The sequence below is a fragment of the Mastomys coucha genome, unplaced genomic scaffold (assembly GCF_008632895.1).
Source record: "Mastomys coucha isolate ucsf_1 unplaced genomic scaffold, UCSF_Mcou_1 pScaffold19, whole genome shotgun sequence".
Taxonomy (NCBI): Eukaryota; Metazoa; Chordata; class Mammalia; order Rodentia; family Muridae; genus Mastomys; species Mastomys coucha.
Genome location: NW_022196901.1, coordinates 21,517,121 through 21,542,248, shown reverse-complemented (window position 1 = coordinate 21,542,248; position 25,128 = coordinate 21,517,121). Strand labels below are relative to the sequence as shown.

The following is a 25,128-nucleotide window of genomic DNA, read 5'->3' as shown; positions in this document are numbered from 1 at the left end:
CACACCTTAACCAATGCACCCAGAACTCCCACCACAGCAAGGTACTCAAACGCCCAGTGGAGCCTACTCATTTGTACACATGCAGATCTGACATGAACCAAATATCAAGGCAACTCCACAGCCTCATCTCAATGGGACCCTGCTCAGCCTGGGTACCACTCTAGCTCTGCCCTTACAGATGTGCTCTTGAAGAATGTGTTAACAATGGAGGCAGCAGAAGGGACAGCCCCCAACCCTAAGGACTTAGCATTCAGAAAACCCCAGGCTCAGTGGAATAATCATAGTCCACCAAGGCTACACACCAGAGAACTTGAGCAGGAGCTGGGCAGATGAGGGAGGGGGCACTTTCAATTGGAGAGAGAATCTTTTTTCTGACAAAATTTTATATTTAGTGTTGACTTAGCACAATGTAGGAGGGATACAGTTGTCCCCGTTCTCACAGTAAGCATTGGGGGGATGTGGGCAGGAATGTTAAACACATAGGATTATCCCTTCAAAGGAAGGGATGCATGTAGTGCATCAGGCTCTATGAAGTCCAACTCCATTCACAAGTTTTAAATACAATGATTATGGTCATTGTCAATTACAGAACTTCTCGCCACACACCACCTCATCCATGGGATGAAGCCTGGGTTACAGCCACCTTAGGTATGACAGATAGACCCTACAATTCTCAGTGGCTTCCCTCCCCTTTGATGAAGTCATAGCAGCTCTTGGTGATTAAGTACTCAGATGAATTAGCAGATAGCAGCCTCACGAATAGGATGGGAGGCAGGTGTGTATGCAGATGGTTCAAGTGTGAGTGATCCAGATGAGGCTGTACAGGGCAAGGATCCAATAGGTATCCATGCTTAAAAAACAAAGCAAAATCCTTTCAAACCTAATTAGCTTGTGGGCAGGTTGTGTGCTTTATAATATGTCACACCTCAGATATGTATCAACATTTTCATAGTGAAGTAAATTAAAGACAGTAGGCATCACTGAGCCAAGGCCTCAGTACAAGGCTGGTTGTATGGGAAAGGGTCTGTGCTGGAGTGCCACAGTCTTTGACTTGGGGCAAGTAGTGGACATGGTAGAGGTACTTATTCATCTTCCCATAATGGTGAGAGACAACACACTGGCTAGAAACCTTAAAGACTTTAGCAAGGAGACAGTGAAGTGTTCATGAGACTCTGAAAAGACTGAACACATTTCTGAGGATACAGAGAGCCAAGCACATGCTAGGCAGTGGGTAGGAAGTTACTCTGGCTGACCTCTAGGCACTGACTGTAAAGAAATAAGGATGAAAGTGTTTTGTTTTGTTTTGTCTTGTTTTGTTTTGCTTTTTAATATGGGGCACACTCCCACATGCACAACACCACAGCAGGAAACACCAAAGTCCTATTGGTTCCGTGACCGTCAAGTCAAAAATCTTTGAGAAATCCTAGTTGATCTTCAAGCTAGCCAGGCCCAGATATCAGTGTCCAGAAACTAGAAAGGACACTTACAAACTAAGAAGTTACAAAACAATGTTTTCCATAGGTTTTCGTTACTGTGGGGAAAACCCTGAGAAAAAAATAGCTTAAAGAGGAAAACATTTGTTTCGGGTAAAGGTTTCAGAGGCTGTGATCCCTGGACAGCTCGCTCTACTGACCCAATACAAAAGCATCATGAAAAAAGATTAGGCACAGGAAAGTTGCCCACTAATGAGAGATGGGAGAGAGAGACAGAGGAGATTGGGAGGCAGAGAAGCAGAAGAGAGAGAGAGAGAGAAAGAGAGAGAGAGAGAGAGAGAGAGAGAGAGAGAGAAAGAGAGAGAAAGGAAGAGAGAGAGAGAGGAAGAAAAAGAGGGGGAAGAGCTGTTATCTTATGGCACCCAGGGAGAGAGATGGGAGACAGAGATGGGCTAAGGAGAAGAGAACAGAGATGGGAGGGAAAGACAGAGAAAAGCTGTTAACCTAATGGAAGCCATGAAGGGGGAGATGGGAAGGGATGCACATATAGGAGGGGAGAGAGACAGGAGGAAGAGCTGCTGCACATAAGGAAGAAGACAGAATTTAGGTTTCAATTCCTTCCAAAATTCCAAAGGGGCTTAAAGTAGAGTATCATTTAAAAATCCTAGAATCCACATCCAGAGAGCTACAATAATAAAGTACAAACCCAAACTTTTGCAAGTTCAAGGTGATCAGCCTGAGGTAGCTGCCTCCTAGAGCATGGATCCATCACCCTCAGATCACAATGCCGACAGCCTCCACAAACAAATCCAGGACCCAGAAGACTGCATGTTACTCAATGTCCAAAGAGGCAGGTGTAGTGGAAATTTCTGGTTTCTTCAGAAAGTCAGTTGTGTTGAATGGTGTTTTGCTAAAGCAGACACATAAAGGAACACTTCTCTGAAACAGACACAGGTGAAAGGGTGTTTTTGATGAAACAAGTTCATGGAAGATGAGTGATGAAGGATTCTTTGATAATGACACGCATGTCTTGGTTTGCATTACATTGCATTGCTGAACTTCATTTGTTGTGACTCCATAGAGAGGAACTCATCAAAGAACTTCTCATAAGGTTCCTGTGGCTTCTCCCTACTTCCGCTGACTTAAGATGATTTGCAAAGTGATGTTAGCTTACACAGACTCATGTGGAGCTTTGCTAAGACAGATTCACATAGTGAGGCAAGACCCATGGGAGAATACATGATGTTTAGAGGGAGTATAAATAGAACTCAACCAACAGTTACAAGGGCTTGCATGTTTCTTGGTCTCAAGTCTTTGCCTTCATCTTTGCTGATCTTCATCTTCTTGAGAGAGGCACAGCAGAGAACTTCTCCTGGTGTTCCTGCTGATTTGAGTCACTCCTGCTGATTGGTGCCAATTCAGCAGAGGCCTGGAGGTTTCTTCTGGGTCATGCCACTGTGCCTAATTCATGTTTGCTGAACCAACACTAGTGAACTGGACTGCTGGTATATTTGTGAAGTGTTTGTGAGTTGATTTAGCTGCCATTGCTGACTTCTGTGAACTGAATTGCTGATTTTCTGACAGTGCAGATTGGATTTGCTCCAAAACAAAAATGAAACAAGTCCACTTCCCCCATATCCTAATAACCTTTCTTTTTCACTACCTCTGGTGGGTGGTGGGCTAGAAAGGATGGTAAAGCATTTACGAATCCTTATCAAAGAAGGTTTTGAAATTTTAAGCCTATAACCATGTATAATGAAGACAGCAAGATTCACCAGAAACATGCAGAGTCAGCAGTATTCTAGGTATAACAATTCATGGCAATTGTATATGATGGAATAGCAATCATAAATGTGACCAAGGGTATCATGAATGAGAGGAAGGGAGTCTCATCAGAGATGGTGACAAGCAAAGGTGGATATTCTAATACTGAAACTACCTAAAATTTAAGGAAAAAAAATCACAGGATGGTCTTAGCCCCAGATTGGACACAGCTGAAGGAAGTCATAGACTTGAGAGAGAACAATCCTAACCTCCTTGTGGGAAATGCTGTGTGTGAGCATGTAAAGTAGGAGAAAGAGAGCACATTGAACTCTGAGGTGACATCACATGGCTGATTTAAACAATCATGAAAATTAAGGGCATTCAAATTAACCAATGTGTCATCAAAATCAAGTCAATAACAGGAAGATACCCAGAGCAATGGGGAGGCTGGTTTAAACGAAGTAAGATTAGAAACTTTGTTTATAATAAGAAATTGATCACATTTTGACAGATTATTAAATGCATTTGTAAAATGTCTACTGTAACCTGAAAAGAAAATGAATATAGTGTTTCAATTTTATACTTCTGGAGAAAATTGTTGGTTTGTTGTTTTGTAATCCAAGAGAAAAAGGTTAAGTCGGGGAGTATGTAGCTGTGTACAACAGATGAACAGGGAGGAGCAGAGAAGCAGGAAAACCCAAGCACATTCAACATCATCCTGGTGAGCTCTGACACTGAAATTAAAATGGAATCAAAAATTCAAAGTGTTGTCAAAGTTAACACTTCACTGAAGTTCCGACTTACACTCAGTAGGAGAGGAAGGCATGAGCCAGAAGACAGAGGGAAAATTATATCGCATGCCAATCAAAAGGAACCTGTAGCAATACCTTACTTTGAGGCCAAGCAAGTGTCAAAACAAGAAACTTATCAATGCTACCAAATGGTACCACACGGCAAGGGGAAACGTCTTTAAAACTAATAACAAAATACGCCCATCAAAATAGTGTAAGTTACCATAACCCTCTTTCTATGAAAGTTACCAGTTGTCTGCTTGACCCAGCCTAGAAGCACCCAAGGGGAGGGGGCATATCTAGGTCAGTGAGGCCTGTGGGCATATCTCTGGCAGATTGTCTTGAATGTTAAATGATCTAGCCCCCTGTGGGCAACACTAGTCCATAGGCTGCGCCCTTGGTTGTGTAAGACTGGAAAAATCTAGATGACAACAAGCAAGCAGGTAGGTTTTAGTGAGTAAACCATAGTTTAGCTAAGGAAAGAAAAGAGCCTCTAATACAAGATCTCGTGTTTTAATATCTAGCATGTCTTAATAACAGAAGAGTCATAGGACAAAAATTCATAACACATTATCAATTACAGTGATAAATATCCCCCAAAGAACTCCAAATCCATTTGTTAAAACCAAATTTCTCTTAGAAATGTCCTTAAACTAGATTATTTTCCCTATGATGAGTTGCCTTCATCTTTAAAACCCTAAATGAAGCCTAACTCTGGAATTTATTCCTTTCTGTGCTTCAATTATCAAATATTTCAGAAAAAAGTTGAATAACGTACACTCAGACACTTCACTCTTTCTTACAGCGATCATCCTGGGGAGCTGTCAGCACAGCTGTTTATATAGCTCCACATCCATCACCACAAATAATTTGTATCCATGCCAGTTCAAGAAAGCATATTAATTGTCAATTAGGAACTATAATAAGTTTATTATGATGCAACCAATGTTTTTAAAAGTACTGTTGTATGGAATGGGGCTGGCAAGATGCAGCCAGTTACCCCAACCCAGCTCTGTACATAGTACTGGCTGATCTATGATCTAAATATAGACCTTGTATTTTCAAATTTTTAAAAAGTTAAAATGAAAAGGAGCATTCGTCTGACATATGAGAATGATGTATAATTTTTATTGTAGTGCCTGTCATTAATGGTTGGCTGGAAAGCTGAGCTGTCTCATACAGGAATTATCCATATCTGGCAAGCTAAATGGTTTTATGTCAACTTAACACAAGCTAAGTCATCTGAAGGGAGGAAACTTCAGTTAAGAAAATGCTTCCACAAGAACAGGCTGTATGCAAGCTTGGGTTCTATTGAAGACAAAACAAAATAAAACAAACAAACAAATATAAAACAAAACCAGGCTGAACAAACCACAAGGAGCAAGACAGTAAGCAGCATAAAACCAGGCTGAACAAACCACAAGGAGCAAGCCAGTAAGCAGCATTCCTCCATAGTCTGCACCAGCTCTGCCTCCAGGTTCTGCATTCCTCCAGAGTCTGCACCAGCTCTGCCTCCAGCTTCCGCATTCCTCCAAGTCTGCACCAGCTCTGCCTCCAGGTTCTGCATTCCTCCATAGTCTCTGCACCAGCTCTGCCTCCAGGTTCCACATTCCTCCATAGTCTGCACCGGCTCTGCCTCCAGGTTCCACATTCCTCCATAGTCTGCACCAGCTCTGCCTCCAGGTTCCGCATTCCTCCATAGTCTCTGCACCAGCTCTGCCTCCAGCTTCCGCATTCCTCCATAGTCTGCACCGGCTCTGCCTCCAGGTCCCTGCCTTATTGGAGTTCCTGTCCTGACCTCCTTCAATGAAGCACTATGATGTGGAAATGGAAGCCAAATGCACCTTTTCCTCTCCAACTTGTGCTTTGAGTTATGGCGTTTCATCACAGTGATAAAAACCCTAACTAGGATAGATGTTGTCATCAGGATAGTGGAGTACTGCTGGGACATGCTCTTTTGAGGAGGATAGTGAGGGGACTTTGGAACTTTGGCCTAGAAACATCATGGAGTGTCTGAAGTTTGGTGAGCCGTTCCATGGGAACTTGGAAGATAAAAATGTTGAGAGCAATGCAGAAGATGAAGGCCTGGTTTGTGAGGTTTCAGAAGGGAGTTTAAAGACTCTATTGGAGCTAGTTGCTATTTTATATTCAGATTCTTTGGTTCCAGTCTGCTGAAGCTGAAGAATCAGGCATGAGTAACTAGATACCAGACTACTAAGGAGAAAACTTTGATTTGTTGAGATACTCAATGCTGTTCATTTGGAGCAGAAAAATTGGTGGTGATTAAGAAGAGACCAGCTTTGTTGAGGTGAAATCTTCTGGAAAGTGTTTCCTGAGAGGCAGCACACAGTAGCTGTGTTCCAAACATGGCCAAGGTTGTACCTTGTGCTGGCAGCCTAACTCGGTAATATGAGTCATACAGGTGATGCTGGCATTGAAGGTGTGAAGGGATCATGGAAAGCAGCTGAAACTTGGCACTCTCTGGCAGGGCTGAAGGCCCTGAAGAGATCTCCGAAGAGGCTATTGCTGAAAGTATAGTTTACTTGAGCCGAAGACCCCAGCATTTTGAAGATGCTGGTACCATGGGATGACCACCAAGAACAGCAGCAGCAGTGGAGTGGAGTGGAGGCAGCTGGAGCCTAGAAGACACACTGTGCTATACAGGGCAGAGCTGGAGAGGTGACCCAAGCCATTTGAAGGAGCCTGGAAGATTGTAAGTTGATCACAGACATTAGAAGTTGCATTATTTACACTGTTGGGAGTTCGATTTTCCTTTTTCCAATTGTGACTGCCCTAGCTCTTCCCTCTTGAAGCAAGAAAGTACATAATTTAATTTTGAATTTTATAGGAGCCTATAGTTGAGAGATTCTTAACTTTTAAAAGAAATTTTGGATTTTTAAAAAGACTGGATATTTTAAAGGATGAAAGTTTTAATGTCCTTGAATTTATAAAGACTGGGGGAACTTTAAAAGTTATATTTTTAATGTGAGATCTTGGGGCTGAATATGAAAGGAAAGATGTGGCTAAATGGTGATGTATTTGTGTCTAGTTGACAAGGGATCAATTGTGCTGGATAGTTTTATGTTAACTTAGCACAAGCTAGAGTCATCTTTTGCTAGCAGGCATCCTCAACTGAGAAAATGCCTCCATAAGATCTGACTGCACACAAATCTGTAGATTTTCTTAATTAGCGTACTTTTTAAATTAGTGATTAGTGGGGGAGAGCCCAGCCAATCGTGAGTGGTGCTATCCTTGGGCTGGTGGTTCTGGGTTCTATAAGAAAGCAGGGTGAACAAGCCAGTAAGCAGCACCTCTCCCTGTCCTCTGCGTCGGCTCCTGCCTCCGTGGTCCTGTCCTGTTTGAGTTCCTGTCCTGTCTTCCTTTGGTGATAAACAGCAATGTAGAAGTGTGAAATGAATAAACTCTTTTCTTTCCAATTTGCTTTCTGGTCATGGTTTTTCAACTAGGACACCTGCCTTATGTTTCAAGAACCCAGTTAAATGGCTGTGGCTCAGACCTTTGGCCATGATGCCTCAAATATTTAAGGGAATACTTTTCAGACACCTGACACAGAGAAATAAGGAGAAGATGTGTCTATGGAGGTCAATGGCAGGGTCGGTTCTCATTCAACAAAAGGAATTTTCTATCACTTTCAGAAATTCTCAAAGTAACAACTATTTGTGAAAAAAATAAAGGCAAGTTGAATATTACAAGAATACCAATTTGGTCATAGTTTTCTCCCTATTTTTGAATCTGATTCTAAATTTAAATTTATCTCTTACTTCACAGCTACAAATATAGTGAATATATGACTATGACAATTGCATTGTCAACCTGAAATTACTTGCCAGTTGGGTGAAGTGTCAGTAGCTCCCACTGGGGGAGGGAAAGTCTCTTTTATACAACTGTGAGTGGCCACTGGGCAGTTACTCATGCCCCAGTGGATCTCCTTACACCCATGGTCATAAAGACAGTACTAATAGGACTCACTGAGCTACGAGTAAAAAAAATACAATGGAAAAGAAGCCATGAATTTGGGAGGGAGGCATACGTAGGAAAGGGTCTGGAGAGCAGCTGGAGTGACAGCTTGGGGTGGATTTGAGTAGTTGGAGTTTGGAGTGAGGGCTTGGGGTGGATTTGAGCAGTTGGAGTGAGGGCTTGGGGTGGATTTGAGCAGTTGGAGTGAGGGCTTGGGGTGGATTTGAGCAGTTGGAGTGAGGGCTTGGGGTAGATTTGGTCATGATAGGTTGGATACATGTGCAAGCATATCAAAGAATAAACTGTAGAATGTTTTATGACAACTTGTTAAATATTTGGAAGAAACTCAAGGCCTCTCTCTTCCTTGATCCCTAGCGTGAGGTGAAGACTGAATGATTTGTAGGTTTAAATGTAAAGATAAAACCCTATGGGAGCCACTAGACAAATATGACAAATACTTATGTACTTTTGGACTAGCGAGGCAGTTTTCAACATGATATAGCAGGAATGCATTATAATGGAAAAATATGAACTGAGACTAACAGAACAGAACATCTCTGTCTCCCAAGAAAAAGAAAAAAAGAAAAGCCTGGAGCTAATAGTATTAATACAAGCACCAAATTTACAAGATGATATCTTGATTAAGAAATTATTGATTAGAAGAATTATAATCACAACATAGCAGATAAAGATACATGCAGATTGGGCCAGCTAAGAGATGTTTACAGAAGCAATATCACATCACTTCGATGAGGAGCTGGTTTTGGAGTCACTGACCTTATCTGTTCTTGGACTGCAAGCTTTTGTAGCTTCCTAGAGGGGACATTTTCCCCACTGGTCAGAATATTTCAGTGTATAAACCTGACATTGAAGCAACACTATTCTCAGCATCATAGCCTCATTCATGAAATGAGAAGTTACAGGTATTGTTAATTAGGGAATCATATAGAAACAAAGATGGAAAATACAGTGTTCATAGGGGACTAGCTAGATACCTTGACATTTAAGGACACATATTACTCTACCCAAAGATCCGAGTTCAGTTCTCAGCACCCTTGTTGGGCAGCTCACAAGTGACTGGAGCACCTCTTCCAAAGATCTGATAGCCTCCTCTACCTACACTGCACTCCCATGTGTAGATGCCCTGCCCCACAAGACACACACACACACACACACACACACACACACACACACACACACACACATATACACACATACACATGCCGTAAAAATAAAATGAACTCTTTAAGACACAACAAAATAACTGGTATTTTGTACTGGGGAATTTCTTCGGGAAAAGGAAATGCAGCACAGGAGGAGAAAGTGCTGTGTCAAGCTGAGCTTGTCTCTCCTTGGAGGAGTTAAATCGGTGGCACAGCTTCTCAGCTCAGTACGGCTCACAATTTTCCTCAGCCTACTTTCTCAAATATACTGTGTTCAGGGTAAATGCTTAGAATATTTCCTTTTTCTTCCAGCTGACTCCAGTTGCTTTCAGATTTATGAGTTTCCGTGGAATATATAAGCAAAATATAAAAAGATTTTAAAATATGGGCAAAGCCAGTTTGGTTTGAGTAGTTCTTGCAAACTCATTCATCTCCAACCCTCATTTTATTTACAAAGCCACAGATCTTCCTGGTAACATTAAGTTGTTCTTTAATCTATAGTTAGAGATATGCAGTTGGCAGGAAAAGCATGATCAGCCCAGCATGTGGAGGAGGGTTGAAACGTGAAGTGGACTGCTAATGACTCAAGACTACTGAGCTCTGGATCCAGGGACTTGGTATGAAGATCATTGGTTTTGTGTGTGTGTGTGTGTGTGTGTGTGTGTGTGTGTGTGTGTGTGCGTGTGTGTGTGCAGAGGTTAGAAAGGGGGATCAGATTCCCTGTAACTGGAGTTGCAGGTGGTTGTCAGCCACAATGAGAACACCCAGACCTGAGCTGAACCCAGACCTTCTGGAAGAACAGCCAGCATTCTCAGCTACTGAATCCTATTTTGTGCCATTTAAAGGCATCCCCATCATCCCCAGCCTTTTAAGACAGAGCTCACTGAACCTGGAGCTTCTGCAGTGTGCTGGGGAAGTATAGGAGTGGGACATCGGCTTTCTGCATAGACCTAGCTGAGTTCACTTCCCAGGAAGAAGTGGTCACTTCTCAGCCTCATGGTCAAGGCACCAGTCCCCAAAGCCTCATGCCTCTGTCACACAACGAGAAAAGCCTTCTGTGGAGTATGGGCTGCAAGGACAGAAACATCATTGCTGGGGGAAGCATGACCTGACCTCCAGAGTCTGTGTTGAATTTTAGCTGCATCTTATGAGACATGTTTGGATGTGAAGCTTTTAAGTTTCATAGAACTCCCTCAGAACTAGGAGGGGTGTGATCTTCTGGCATCCTCCACAAACATACCATACTCAGCTCTAGGAGTGGGTATGCGTGTACACACACACATCATCATCATCGTCATCAGCTGTAGGTCTTCTGTACACACTTGTACATGTGCATCAGGAAGTCAGTGGTCAATGATGCTATCTTCTTCCATCACTCTGTTGCCCCTCCTCCCTCTGTTGTGCCCAGAGTCCACAGGAAACCCAGATGAGCCCAAGAATTGTGAAGTCCACAGTAACTTACAAAAGAGCCTTTTATTCAAGTCTCGCAAGTGCTCGCATGTGATAAATGAGCCCAGAAAACATAGGGTTTATATACAAAATTGGGAATTCTTAGGATGCCCAGGGATGAAGGGAATGAAATGCTGTAACCATTTGTTAGGGAGGAACTGAAACTGGTAGGGGATTAATGGATGTCTGTTCTGTGGTTATCAGGAACTAATTTTATGGCTGGCCATAACTGTCTGTGACCTCTGATTACCTTTTTCTATGATTTAAATGTGGGGTTCTAATCTTCTTTGAGTTTGTTATTTCTTTAAGGTCCCAAGCCCTGAGCTTGCTGCAGACTAGTTGCCTACATATTTTACTTGCCTTGGGCAGGAGGGAAACTGGAAGCCTGTGTGGAAAGGAATGCAGGGACAAACCACAGAGAGCTAGCATTAATAATTCAGGGGTCACAACACCTCTTTTGAGACAGGGTCTCTCACTGAACCTGGAGCTTACCAATTTGGCTGGGCTGGATTGCTAGTGAGCTCCAGGGACCTGGCTATTTCTACCTATCCAGCACTGAGACTAGAGGGCTGTGGGGCTATGCCCAGCTTCCTTCAACTGTTCACCCCAGAGTGTTCCACCTTAGTTCTGAGCATTCACTTCTGAGTCACATTTTTACATTTAAAGCTGGAACTAAGACTTTGCTATAATGAATAGGAACCACTATGCTTGAGACAAAGATGACATCAGAAGCAGAACCTTCTATAAGAGGCAAGAAAGCCTCTTTAATCCATACCCAGGAAATAGTCTACTTAGTACCTAATTCAATCAGGATTTACAATCAAAATATAGGATACAGTATGCAAGTGTAGCTTTTAGAAGTGTAAGGGACCATCCTAGATGAATCCAGTCTTCATTGGTTCCTCTTATCCCTATGACTGATCATGAGGAGGACATAATAATATGAAGAGCTTCCATGGGGTTTTCTGGACATTGCATTCTTTTTATGCCGAGCAGCAAAATCACCAGAATGCTGCATGTTTGCAACACACTTAAGGAGTGAGACTGAGATGAAATATCACCAAAGTAATTCTCTTTTGGTCCATCAGATCTTCTGTTCTTCAAAGCTTCCTTCTACTCATGCTGACATTCTTCCTTGAGAGCATTTGGTTCATGTAAACTGACTTGTATTTAGAATGGTTACTGAAGGGGATAAACCAAGTTGGTAAAAGAAGGCTTGAATTTTAATGTATGAAGTAGAAAACAAAATCAAAACCAAAACCAAACAAACCCAAACCAAAACAACAACAACAACAACAGAACAACAAATCAATGTCCTCTTTTCCCCATCCAGGAAAGTGCCAGAGGTGTAACTCTGATTTCCAGCAGAGGGCAAACTCAGCCTTTTGGTGTTTTAGGTGTTTGGACTACACCAGAAAGAGTCTTCCTATTTAAAGCAATGTTTCTGATACTGGCTCACCACTGCTGAAAGCCACAGAAACAATGTTTGTGATAACAGCTCACCACTGCTGAAAGCCACATAAGCTTTTATGTTTCTCATCATTAACCACTTGGTTGAAAATGAAGACAAAAGAAGAGAATTAACAGAGAAGAATCTGTGATATAAAAACACACAGTCAAATCACAGCACCATAGGAAACCATCTTTTCTGCATAGCTAACAAGAATAAGTGGTACCTTCACACCACTTAAGCCAAAAGAAGGAAGCCATTTTTGTCTTTTTTTTTTTTTTAATTCCAATGTCATTGACCAAAATGTCATTGACTGAATGGTGATTTTGTGCAGAGTGAGTACTTGGTTGTTATAGACTGAACATGTGTATAGTCTGCCTTAAAACTAGGTAGCCAAACATGATATTTAACATTGAAATGTGAGGCTGCTTACTTATTTACTATTTTATGTGTATGAGTATTTGCTACATGTATGGCTGTGCACCACATATAGCAATCTATGACTAAAATTCTTAAGTTCCAGTAAATGGGGTTTACTCAAAGGCAATCTCAAAGTGTTCTCACATTGTGGAGCTTCAGACAGTTTGACTCAAAACAGAGAGAAAAAGATCTACCCTGGCTGTCTTACAGAGCACAGAATGAAAGGGGCCATGATACAGACACACTTTGTAAACTCAAAGGGCAATGTCCTCAGCCTCAGACATGGTTTGGTAGAAGCACAGAATTCCTTAGAAACATATAACAAAAGTCAGTGTGCAAAAGAACACCTCAAAAATCAGATGTGGTTGTGATCACACGAGGCATCGTGATGAAGCATCTCAGCAACAGATGTCAGCATGTCCTTCTCGTGGGGACAACACACTCAGGCTTTTGTTCGTTTCCATCATGAACAGAATGGGACATCTATTGTAAGCAACAGAGATCTGGTGTCAAGTGCTTTGTCAGTGAGCTGGAGGTGGCAAAAGAGTGGCAGACTTTAGTTAATCTCAGGCTGACATCCAGGACACATATATTCTTAATTCTCTCACCCCATTAGCCTGTACCTGTGGCCACCCAACTAACAACCTGCTTGTTCCTGTGCGTGCCCACTATAATCCTCCCAGTAGCCAGAGGAATTGCATGTAGTTGCAATGAACCCATCTCTTCTCTGCCTTGGTTCTTCCTCTAACTCCTCCAGTGACCTGGTTCCTGCTCACTGGGCACACAACTCTTGAATGAACCATACCCTACCTCTCTCTACTGTCTCTGGCCCAGAAGTTTGTAAACTACACTCACACACCCAGTCCTGCTTACAACCTGCTGTGCACAGTCCTGAGCTAAGCATGGTATTTATGTTTCTCAATGATTGAGAGCAAGTCAAAAGAAAGACACTGTTTTTTTACATATAAATGTTATCTGGCATGCAAATGTTTATGTCCATGATAAAGACTTTCTGCAAGACCACACCATTGGCTTCTGAACCATCTGTGGCTGCTTTAGCTTCACCAGAGCAGAGTCATCATGGTACAGCAAACTGCAAGGCACAAAGCACTTTCCCCAACCCCTGGCCCTTTGCTTGTAAGGGGGGAGGGGTAGCTCAGTAGTGGAGCACTCTCCTGGCATGTACAGGACCCTGACTTCATTCCCAAAATCAAAGAAGAGAAGACAAAGAAAAGCGAGAAAGGTTAGGGATCATGCCCCGTCCATGTGGCCTGGCCCCTGTCCCTTTCCTCATGCCCCGTCCATGTGGCCTGGCCCCTGTTCCTTTCCTCATGCCCCGTCCATGTGGCCTGGCCCCTGTTCCTTTCCAGCTTACTTTCTCCTTGTGACTTGTTGGTTCCCTAAATCTCAAATGTCACTTCTCTTTTTTTGTCACTGTTCTGTGTGAAGAAATATTATGATTATTGCAACTCTTTATTTTTTAAAAAAGTATTTAATTGGGGGATTGCTTGCAGTTTCAGAGGTTTAGTCAACTATCATCATGGCAGGGAGCATGGAGGCGGGCACTCATGGTGCTGAAGGAGTAGCTTATACTACATCCTGATCTCCAGGCAAAGAAGGAAAGCTGGGCCTAGCATGAGCTTTTAAAACCTCAAAGCCTGTCCTTAGTGACACACTTCCTCCAACAAGGCCACACCTCCTAATCCTTCTCAAAAAGCTCCACTCCCTGTGACTAACTTGAACTTCAACTGTATGAGCCTATGGAGCCATTCTTGTTAAAGCACCAGCAAAGGTGTGGAGCTTTGCTAGCCATTCTCCCTTAGTTCACACATTACCACCATATCTTCTTTATGGAACTGGGGTGGCCTTTCCACATGGGGTCCTTTCTTCTTCCACAAACAAGTCTGATGAAAAGCAAGATGTCTTCACTTGCTTGGTATCAGTCCTCGCATCCAACCCATGCTCATCCTCACCGCAGCAGGTGTCCAGCACTTTTTCAGAATGACTAATTTGATATTAGGCAAATAGTAAAATTAATTGAAAATTCATAAATATTGGTCCTGCTAACATTGCCATGCTCAGGTCATTTTTAGTTTAATTGAGTCCTCAGCAAGTTTATTTTCTCTAATGTGATCTGCAAAACATAAAAACAAAGTGAAATCTTACACAAAATGTGTGTGGGCACAGCACATCAAATATACACAGCATTGGCATAGAAAATGCTGGCCCACTTTCTTGTTCATGTAAATGGCAGGGTCACCATTTAGCAAAGTAACTTATAGTTTCTCTCCTGTCTAATTAAGCCATATATGTATAATGTGTTCTAAGTCTTTGTTATTTCTGGGTGAGATACTGCTTAATTTCATAAGACATTGAGCCTAGAATGAGATAAAATGTCATGATGGGTTTAATTCTACTCTGCTCAGTTCCTGAAGCCACTGCTTGCAAGCAAGAGCACAGGGTGGACCAGTGCTGTAACTTCTAAACCTGGATGCAGAGAGAAGCTCATCTTCACACTTCCATGCTTCCCTGCTTTCTTTTGCTTGACTTACTCAGCTTCTTCCGCAAGAATGGCTAAGGAACACATCCTCCCAATATACAACTGACATGGGCTCCAGAAATTCAGAAAACTGACCACTATTCTCAAGAATGCTAATCAAAGTGTGTTGCTAGCCTGTCCTAAGCATTCCAATTCATCAAATACATGCAGTGGTTAATTGTGTAAGAACAGATGATTAGGTAGGACTTTTCTGAGCAGATTTTGTTGTGATAAAAAATCAGAGTCCAACTCTGGAGCTTGGGAACCCTTCTAAGCTTCTCCAAGATCCGAGAAGCAACTCCTAGGCTGTGGGCTTCACTGAGGGCTTTTGTCTCAGAGCTAATGCTAAGCATCAATCCATGGCCACCGATGGTGGGTTAAATTAATATAATTGAAAAGGGTTTATGCAATTTAATACCTGATTAAAGCTGTAACCAGGAGACAAGAGCGTTATTGCTGAGACCAAAATCATTTTGACTCACTCTATTCTAAAGTCTCAAAAATACAAAATGAAATGAAACCTGGGCTTTGACTTGCAAGGCTGTGCCTGAATCAATACATCCACTCTTACTGCATTCTGGGGACCATACTCAGGTCTTTATGCTTATGTGGCAAGAACTTGAACAATTAATTGAGTCACTTTCCTTGACACAACTATATGCACTTTTGATCCAGCACCATACCTCATTAAAGTTACCAGCTGTTTGCAGGTCACAGACTTGTCTCTCTTCATCCTGCCCCTCAGGCTCCTGACACAGGCTTATTTCAAGCCATGGGAACAATCTAAGTTGTAGAAGGAGCTGATACCTGAATGCAGATAGACATGAGATGTGAAAGGGGGCGGAGGGAGGGGGTAAAAGGTGGTTTAACTTCGGCACACAATAACATCTGTCAGAATTCTCCTTTCTCCTGCTACTGAGATGGGTGCATCAGACTAGAACATGACCTTGGTTTTGGAGAGGGTGAGAAATTAATCATGTACACACCACCTACACAACTGAAACCTCACATAAAAATGTTTCCTGTGTTTTCAATGTTCAGGATCCTATGGTGAGTCTGCAGAGAGCCACCACTCTCCAGAGCGTCTTCATATCTCCATTCCTTGGCCTCAGCTCACACTGGCCTCATCATATCTCACAGACCTTTCCAACCCATGCAGATTATCTTTGAGTCAAAGGATACTAGTATGTTTTCATTTCTAAGGGAAATGTGGATTTGAAAAGTGTCACCTATGACTGACTTACCACAGTCTACTTACCAAGAAAGAGAAGAATCTGAATTTCTATTAAGAGATGGGGCTAAGAAAGTCACAGAGGTCTTTGGTTAAATTGCTGCCATAATCAGCCTGAGTCCCATTTTGATAAACCACATCTCCACTGATGTGTTTCTGTCCTGTCTCTTCTTCTGTTCTTCTGTCTGTTTTCCCTGCTTTTCCCCACACTTTCATCCACATAACACCAGCATAACAAAAAAACAGCAATTCCTAAAGTTATATTGAAGGGGACGTGTGCAGAAAGCCTATTTTATAAAGAGGAGGGGCTTAGTAGCACTTAAGTTTTATATCTGCTACAAGTAAACAGAAACAGGGAAACACACAATGAGAAATGTGAAGTCAGCTTCTTTATAGGTCATTGTTTATGCAGAAGGTATCCCATAAGGCCTTCACACAGCTGTCCTAATTTCTAGGCACCCACACATAGTGGGGAAGGTAAGTGCATCCAGAAACTCCCCTGAGAGCTTTGAAGGATGCCAGGCCATGGAGGCACAGGCTACTCTATACTGTACAACAATGACTGAATGAAGGATTTAGACTCTTTTGGTTACAGGATTCTAATGTGTTTGAATCTGAGGAAGAGACTGCCAGGAAGATCCCATGGATTTGGAAGCAGAGTTCTATAAGAATGTGCAGGATAGAAAGGGGCTCATGAAGTGGGCAAGGAGAGAAGCCAGGCAGGACTCCAGATGGACAGTTGGGAAAAGCAAGGACAAGGTTCCTTCCCCAAGGGAACCTTATAGTCCAGTCACAGAATGCCCACTTGAGCCACAAACACACCACTCTTCCCATGTGTCTAGTACATGCCTTTCCCTCAGCAGATGAAGGGAGGGAACTCATAGAACATCCTTTCCAACCCTTTGTCAGAAACAACTCAGACACACTTTCCTGGATGTGGTCTGAGTGTCCTGACAGCACAATGTCAGGAACAGTCAGGAACAGATGCTAGGGACCAGACAAAGGATGGCAATATCAACAAGGTACCAGCCAGCACAGGAATTACATGTTTCATCACATCTAAGCTATCATCAGATGGAAAGTTTGCCTCTATTTTACATACTGCTAGGAAAGAAATATCATTTTAACATTTAAAACAGGAAACATTAATTTTCATGGGAATCTTTATTTGGCTAAAACTGCCTCGATCATTTCTTGTCACACATCATCATGCCAATAATTAAAAATGGAACTACCTAGTTGGCCATCTCATTCCTTAATCTCATATCCATGGTCAATCTTTGCTACAAATAAAGTCAACTTCAGTCTCTCCCAGCCCAGTGTCATCTTTCCAGCTCTGCCTGTCCATGAGTTTTTTCAGGAGCACCTGATGGTCACACTGTGTATCTTGTTGTCAAGTCTGTAAACAAGAAACCCTCACCTTCCCCTACTACAGAGCCTGCCGACATGCAGTCCATGTCTAGAGATAACACCTGAGAGATAACTGCTTCATTAGAATTGATGCACTGTGATATGAAAAAGAAACTAAGCATAGGCAGGTGAGAGTCCTCGATAGTATGAGGGAGCAGGAAGCCACGTGTGTGGACACAAAGACTGCTTACACATAAGACTGAGTGCAGACTTGAACTTCTTGGGAGTCAGGCATGCAGATACCTAGAGGGGGAGTCTGTACAGGATTTGTAAAAAGAGGCAAAATGAGATAAGCACATAACCGTATGTCTGCCTGCCTATATATGATTACATGTGCACGTGTCCATGTATGCACAAATTTATATTCACATGCATTTCACATTCACTTTGCTTGCATATCTATACATTCTTTTATATATAGAGAGATGATCAAAAATAACAAATCTTCAAACTTTAAGTATATACATACAAAATTATATATTCTTATTGTTTTTAAATTTTTATATTTATGTGTATAATTGCGTGAGTTTATAAGCACCATATAGTGCTAAGTGCTCCTGAGCACTGACAAGCCTAGTGTCACAGAGGCCAGAAGAGGGCATGAAGTTCCATGAAAGTGGGGTTACAGATGGTTGAAAGCCACCGTGGATGTACTAGAAATCAAACTTGGGTCCTCTGTACACTTATAAAACTATATATCTTTATATATTAGGATCTTCTTCCACATAAATTATAACATGGATTTATATATGCATGTTAAATTTTCATATGTGGGTTATATAAAATATTCTTTTATCAGTTGTATTATATAAAATAATACAAATAACTTTCCATCTTCATATATAGCTCTCTGTGTGTTTACATTTGTGTGTATGTGTATGTAAAGTTATGACATATATCACAGTATACCTTCTGCAAGCAGGAGCCTCAAAAGAGCTGGTGACATATTTCAGTGTGAGTTCAGTATCCCGAGAACCAGAATGGCCAGCAGAAATTTCCACATGTGGAAATCTCTCAGTTCTAGCAGGCAGAAGCATGTTCCTCCTTTCTCTTGTTTGGTTCTGTGCAGGCATCAGTGGCTGGTTGATGCTTGCCACCATGGAGGAAGGACATTTGCTTTATAGACCCCACAGATCTTAACACTAATTACATCTGGAAACACATAGAATAGTTGCAGCTAATTCTTAATCTGGGTTCCCTATGTCACAGTCAAGCAGACACTTTAACCATCACAATTTGCCTGCGCTAGGAACCACAATGGGGCAGATGTTCTAGGCTGAAACATATTGGCATAGGACTAAAATGTCAAGGAGCCTGTCGGTAGGTCCGGGCAAACTGGCCAGTGGACAGATGTGATGGAGGCAGCTCTGTGTCTCCTGGGATATGGGTAATGGCTGGCATTGGACTGTCTAGGGGCAGGGAATGTACAAGTCTTGAGCAGAGGAATGATCAGATCCAAGTTACGTTTTCCAGGACTCCTGTGCCTGCTTGGCTGAGTGACGGGTGAGGTCCAGAGGCCAGAACTGAAGTACTGCAACATTATGGGCAGAGGCAGTGGCTCAGAAGTGAAGAGTGCAGTGGTGATGCACAGCAGAGTCAGGGGTTTTAACACAGTGCAACTCCTCTTCCATGGACACAGAGAGAGGCTTCTTAGTCCACAAACAGGTGGATTTTACAGAAGGTAGTTTCAGCTCAGAAATAAGAGTGAAAATCTCCTTTCCTATGCATTTTCTGAACAGGCCTGGGAACTGGAGACAGTATGACCATAGATAAGATTCAGCACATCTAGAAGCATCAATAGTTGAGTGAAAAAGAATAATAAGTTATACTGAAAGATGGGTAATCGAATGTCATGCCTCAGGCAGGGGTGGGGAACCAGCCAATCTCAAAGAGCACCAAGAAGCCAATATTTGTGTTTGTCTTTTCTTGCCTATCTTTTGTCAGAATTCTGGGACAGAATTCTTATTGGGAAATATTAACTCGGAAAATCCCAATACAATTTTGGCTGACAACAAACCTCTCAGCAAAGCCTGAGAGAGTTCCTGACTAATTCTCCACATCCACCAGCACCCGGGAGTGCAGGGTGGGAGTGTTTCTTCTGACTCGCTAGAGCACTCACAAGGCCCTGTGACCCCTGTCACAGGTGAAGAGGTAGAGATGCCAGGTTAGAAGCAACAGTGGGATTCTGGTGTGCCCCCAGTCAAATCATGGGCGGATCAGGCTTCCGAGCATGAGTGACAGGCTCAGCTCTCTCAGGGCCCTCTCAAGTGGGACAAGAGGTCAGTACTGAAATCATTTGACTACTAGATCTTAGACAAATTGCTGCAAGTTTTCATATACTCACCCCAGTGTTTAGAGATAAGATCAATACTTGCCCTTGCTCTCTGTTATAACTCCTCTGAAAAGAAAGCAGTATGTGAGTTGTGGAAGGCTTCAGAGGCACATACATAAATATTGGAAAAGAAGAGCCAGGTTAAACTTCTGTGCACCGTGAGTAGTCCGAGTCCCGAGGCTGCCTCCCCAGGGCCTCGGAGTTCCAATGCACAATGCTTTATCTGTTTACCTTCCTAGAAGAGGTCCATGGTTTTCATGTCCTTTCTCAAAAGCTTTAAGGTCTCTGCTTCAAGCCACCTTGCAATGTCATCCCTTTTTTTTCTTCCTTTCTCTATTTCCATAGACAGAACCTCAAGTTTGAGCTTCTCAGGATCCGTATAGCCAGCACTCAGTGACTCCTCAGTGTACCAGCACCCTCTCCTGTCCACTTCCACAGGGCTTCTCTCTTAACATGGCCTTTTCTAGGGAGGCACATCTGGACAAGGGACCCAGGACTCAGAAATGCCCCCTCTTCTTCCACAGCTCCATGTCAGTGGCTTCAGTATAATGGGTGGCTTGGCCTTGGAGTCTGGAAGAAGCACACAAACAAAAGAGCCCTTGGAGTGGTGGAGGAGGGAGCTGGCCACTATGTGCTTGGCACTGTAGTAAGAACCACCATGGACTTTACCTTGTTGTGCATCCTTCATGAAAACTAAGTGCACATCTTAGTGTTGATGTTAGAAACTGCACCTCCTCTTTGCAGAAGGAGAAATGAAAGTCTTGTTCAACAAGAAGGGTGCTGGATCCACACACTAAAGTAGTGTGATAGCAGCAGGGCCTTGAGAAACTCAGGAAGTAATTCCCATTCTGGGTCTTTGTACACCTACTATCTTTCTGCATTTTTATCCACCTAATACATAAAATTCCCTAGATGTTCTCATAGAAAACATATTGTGTACAATTCATGTGACTTGCACTGTACACTACATACTCCCCTCTGCTGTGACAAAGTACACAGAAGCACAATGGAAGATAGGAAAGAAGGAAGGAAGGAAGGAAGGAAGGAAGGAAGGAAGGAAGGAAGGAAGGAATGGCTGATTTGGGCTCATAGTTCATGAGCATGAATACAGTCCATCATGGTGGGCAAGGCAGGGTGGCAGGAATGTGAGGCATTGGGTCACATTGTACCCCTTTTATTCAGTCTGGAACCCCTTGAATTTTGGTTGGATGCTGCCTTGAGGAAGAAGCCAATCCCAAACACCCATGAGCATCAGAGTCTTTACACTCCAGTGAGACACCAAGAGGTCAAGAATACATGGAGATATTTCATTTGACTTAAGACTATAGAATCTGAGCTCACATGAAAATCAGAGTCAAATCCTAGAACTGGGTGGTACATGACACAGAGGCGAAGCTTCCTGGAGGTAGATGGAGTCTGCTTCATTCAGCACCAGATCCTCTGCTGCTACACAATGCACTCTGTGTATGTGTATGTGTGTATGTATGTAAATACAGGTGTGGGTGTGTATGTATATATGTATACAAGCACGTATTTTTGTGTGTATATATGTGCATGTTTATATGATAGCATGTGTGTATCTGTAGTTGTGTGTATGTTGTAGGTGTGCGTGTATGAGTGTATCTGCACATGTTTGCCTATAAATGTGGAGACCAGAGATCAACCTTAGGTAGTTTCTCACTATGAAATTGCCAATTAGCCTTGACTATCTGAGCACTAGGCTTCCTTCTACCTCAGTGTCCCCAGGATTACAAATATTATTAAACATATCACTACATCTTTCCTTTCATGTGGGTGCTCAGAGTCAAACTCAGGTCTCAAACTTGTACAGAAAAAGTTAATAGCCAGACAGCTTAGGTTTTCTCATGTATGTGTATGATTAATTCTTTAGTCATTAAGATTGGCGTTTGGTATGTTAAGCCTGCAAAACACATTTATTTAGAGAAATAAAAAGTCAGTTTTGAGCAAACTGGACAAGAATCAGAAATTTCAAATTCACCCAATTAATCTTAAAGATAAGTTTCCTACAGAAGAATCATGTTCCCCCCCACACACACCCACACACGGGGGGTGCTGGTAGCTCTCAACAGCTATACCTCTCTTTTCTCTTTGGGAGAACACAGCATCTCCTTCAGGCAACCATTAAAACAACAAAGACTCACAGAAATCAAGACTACTAAGCATGCAGAGGGGGTCAATCTGTGATGAGTCTAGAATGTGCTAGAAGGAGGAGAAGGGAAAGAAACCAGGCCTCCCAGCACTTTCTGGCTCATTAGATCATCAGCCCAGGCCACTTTCTGAACCCTCTTGGATTCTGCTGGAGTCTCTTTAACTCATATTCATTCTGTAACCCATATAAATTTATATAGCCATCATATGTATACTGTGAATGTGTGATATCATAGTTAATATTAGTAGTCAAGATTAGAATATAATTCTGCATCCATCTTGTCTGGGTTACCAAGGTAGATGGGATTGATTATATGAAACATGTCTGCCATTGAAACCACAAATCCTTAAGAATTCATTGATATCTAACAAATTCTGACATTGTAGAAAGACATAAATTTGTTCATCTATGCTTTTGATATAGATGCTCATAGGCAGGGAGTTGTGTCAGGTAACTCTGTTGAAAGGACCAGTAGAACTTAAAGAGGTTCCATTCAAGTTTGTAGTTTATTAGTTTATTAGAGTGAAAATGTAAAGACACATGTTATTCACAAGGAAGAGTCTGGACCATCCCAAACACATGGCTTGCACACCCTCCTGGTGTTCACATTACATATGGGTGGTGCCCACTTGGGGAACTCGGCAGGCTTTTGACTGGAGTTCTTTTGTATGGGCATGATTAACTGATGCATTCATTAATAGCTCTCTGAGTTCAGTTCCCAGTTGATCCCAGAGGCTGGGTTGGAAACATGTGACCCAATGGTCATAACTGATATTTTGTATAAGTTATATGTTTAGTATAAATATCAGTCATGGTTGAGGGACCCACAGGATACAGGATCCTCCTGTCACTCAGTGATACTAAGGATTTGGAGGTACCATTCCAGAGGTGAGGAACAAATGGCAGACTTTAATTTATGCAAAACCAAACTCTTGAAGAAACCACATTAACATCAGTGGTCTTGAGAAAGCAGGAGTAGCTATGTTGCTACCAAAGTAAATTTAAAATCAGGGAATATTACACCTACAGAAGCATTTTATAATTATACAATAACTCTGAAGATCTGTGTAATTCACAGTTGAGCTTCAAAATGTTGGAAGCAAAACCCAAGAATGTTTCAAAGAGCAACTGGCATATCTGTAATTATATCTAAACTTCTCTCAAATGTGGACAAAGCTAACCTGAATAGCAAACACTGCAGCAACAATACCTATGGGCATGGTCTCCTTTCCACTGTAGAGTACATTCACCAATGGCAAGGGGTATACACAGCCTGTGCCACTGCCCACAGAACACTCTGAGATGGGCCCTATTCTGGGACACAAGGCAAATCCTAACACATTTAAAATCATGTAGATCACAGAGAGCATGTGATCTGACTATAACAGAAAAATATTAAAAATCAATAACAGTATACTCTCTGCAAAATGTTCACATATTCAGAAACCAAGTTATACAACTTTAAATAACCTATTTCAAAGAAGAAATTAAAAATGAAGTCAAAGAAGAAATTGCAAAGCTATGACAGGTTTTGAATGGAATGAAAATAAAATTATGACATATAAACTTCAGCTAACTGTTAAAAGCAACTCTTAGAAGGAAATTTGTTACATTAAATGACTATATCAGGACAGAACAATCATTTATAGTCAGCATCTTAATTTCCACCTGAAAAACTAAAACAGAAAGCAAATAAAATCAAAGAAATAACACACATTCAGAGTAGAAATCACATAGTAGAACTATGCCAACAAAGCAATAGCCACAAAGAGGGAGTTCTTTGTGCTCAATAAAATAAATTAAATCTGGCCAAAATAACCAGAAAAAAAAACCCAGAATCACAATATATGTGGCATAAAGCACAAATGAAGAACCAGAGGGATTTCTCATTGAATAAGAGCACTAACTGCTTTTGCAGATGACCTGTGTTCGATTTCCAGCACATAAATGTCTGTTTAAAGTCATTGGAATTCCAGTCCCAGGAGGATCCAATACTTTTCTGAATTCCACAGGCACTGTAATGCTTGTGGTACACATATGTACATGCAGGTAAAACACACACACACACACACACACACACACACACACACACACACACACACACAGAACACACATATAACATAAACAAATATTTTTTGAAACTACAAATGTGTATAGTGGAATTGCCATAGATTCTACAGATATTTATAACATAATGCACATATTAAAAATAACTTAAGGAATGCTTTGTGATAATAAATTAATCAACTGTAATGAAATGTAAAATTATTAGAAAGACATATGTCTTGATCAATGTCCTAGTACTGTGAAGAAATAGTATGTTCAAGGCAACTCTAAGAAAAAAAGCATTTAATTGGGGACTTCCTTACAATTTCAGAGGTTTGATCCATGATCACCATGGCAGGAAGTATGGAGCATGCATGGCATTGGAGAAGTAGCTAAGAGTTTGCATCATGATGGCCAAGAGATACACTATGAATGGCACAAGCTTCTGAAACATCAAAGCCTCCTCCTGGTGACATACCTTCTCCAACAAGGCCACACCTCTTAGTTTATTACTGGAAAAGCCTTACATCTGTTAGGGAAATTTAACTTTCTGCTAAAAAGCATTTCCATAAAGAAAATCTATAGGCCCAATGGCTCCAATGGTGGGTCCAGCTGAACATTTAAGAAATAATAAACTAACAACATGGTACACAATTATCAGTGTCAGCCCTCAGAAAGCTGAGATGGGAGGACTTTGAGTTCAAGTCCAGCCTGGGTTACCTATAAAGACACTGTATCAGAGCCATTTGTGGGATACCTCCCTATGAATTGTTCATCAGGAGGCCTCACTAACACTGCAAGATGGTTTCCACCTATAGTGAGATGGGCCTTCCCACACCAATCAGCAATCAAGACGACTCCTCCAGGTGTCACCACAGGCCAATCTAGTCTGGACAATCCTTCAACTAAAATTCTATTGTCCCAGGTGATTCTTGGATGTGTTAAATTGACC

General features: G+C 41.9%; 1 protein-coding gene and 1 long non-coding RNA gene across 2 annotated transcripts in view; both read right to left on the bottom strand.

Moving 5' to 3' along the window:
* Dpp6 (dipeptidyl peptidase like 6) overlaps positions 1-25,128 on the bottom strand; it is a 933,905-nt gene that overhangs the window by 870,942 nt on the left and 37,835 nt on the right. The gene's annotated exons all lie outside the window — the stretch shown is intronic.
* On the bottom strand, positions 14,542-15,751 carry LOC116097583. The gene is made up of 2 exons (XR_004121474.1): positions 15,671-15,751; positions 14,542-14,582 (listed from the first exon to the last, which is right to left on the bottom strand). It is a non-coding gene; the product is annotated as an uncharacterized LOC116097583 (long non-coding RNA).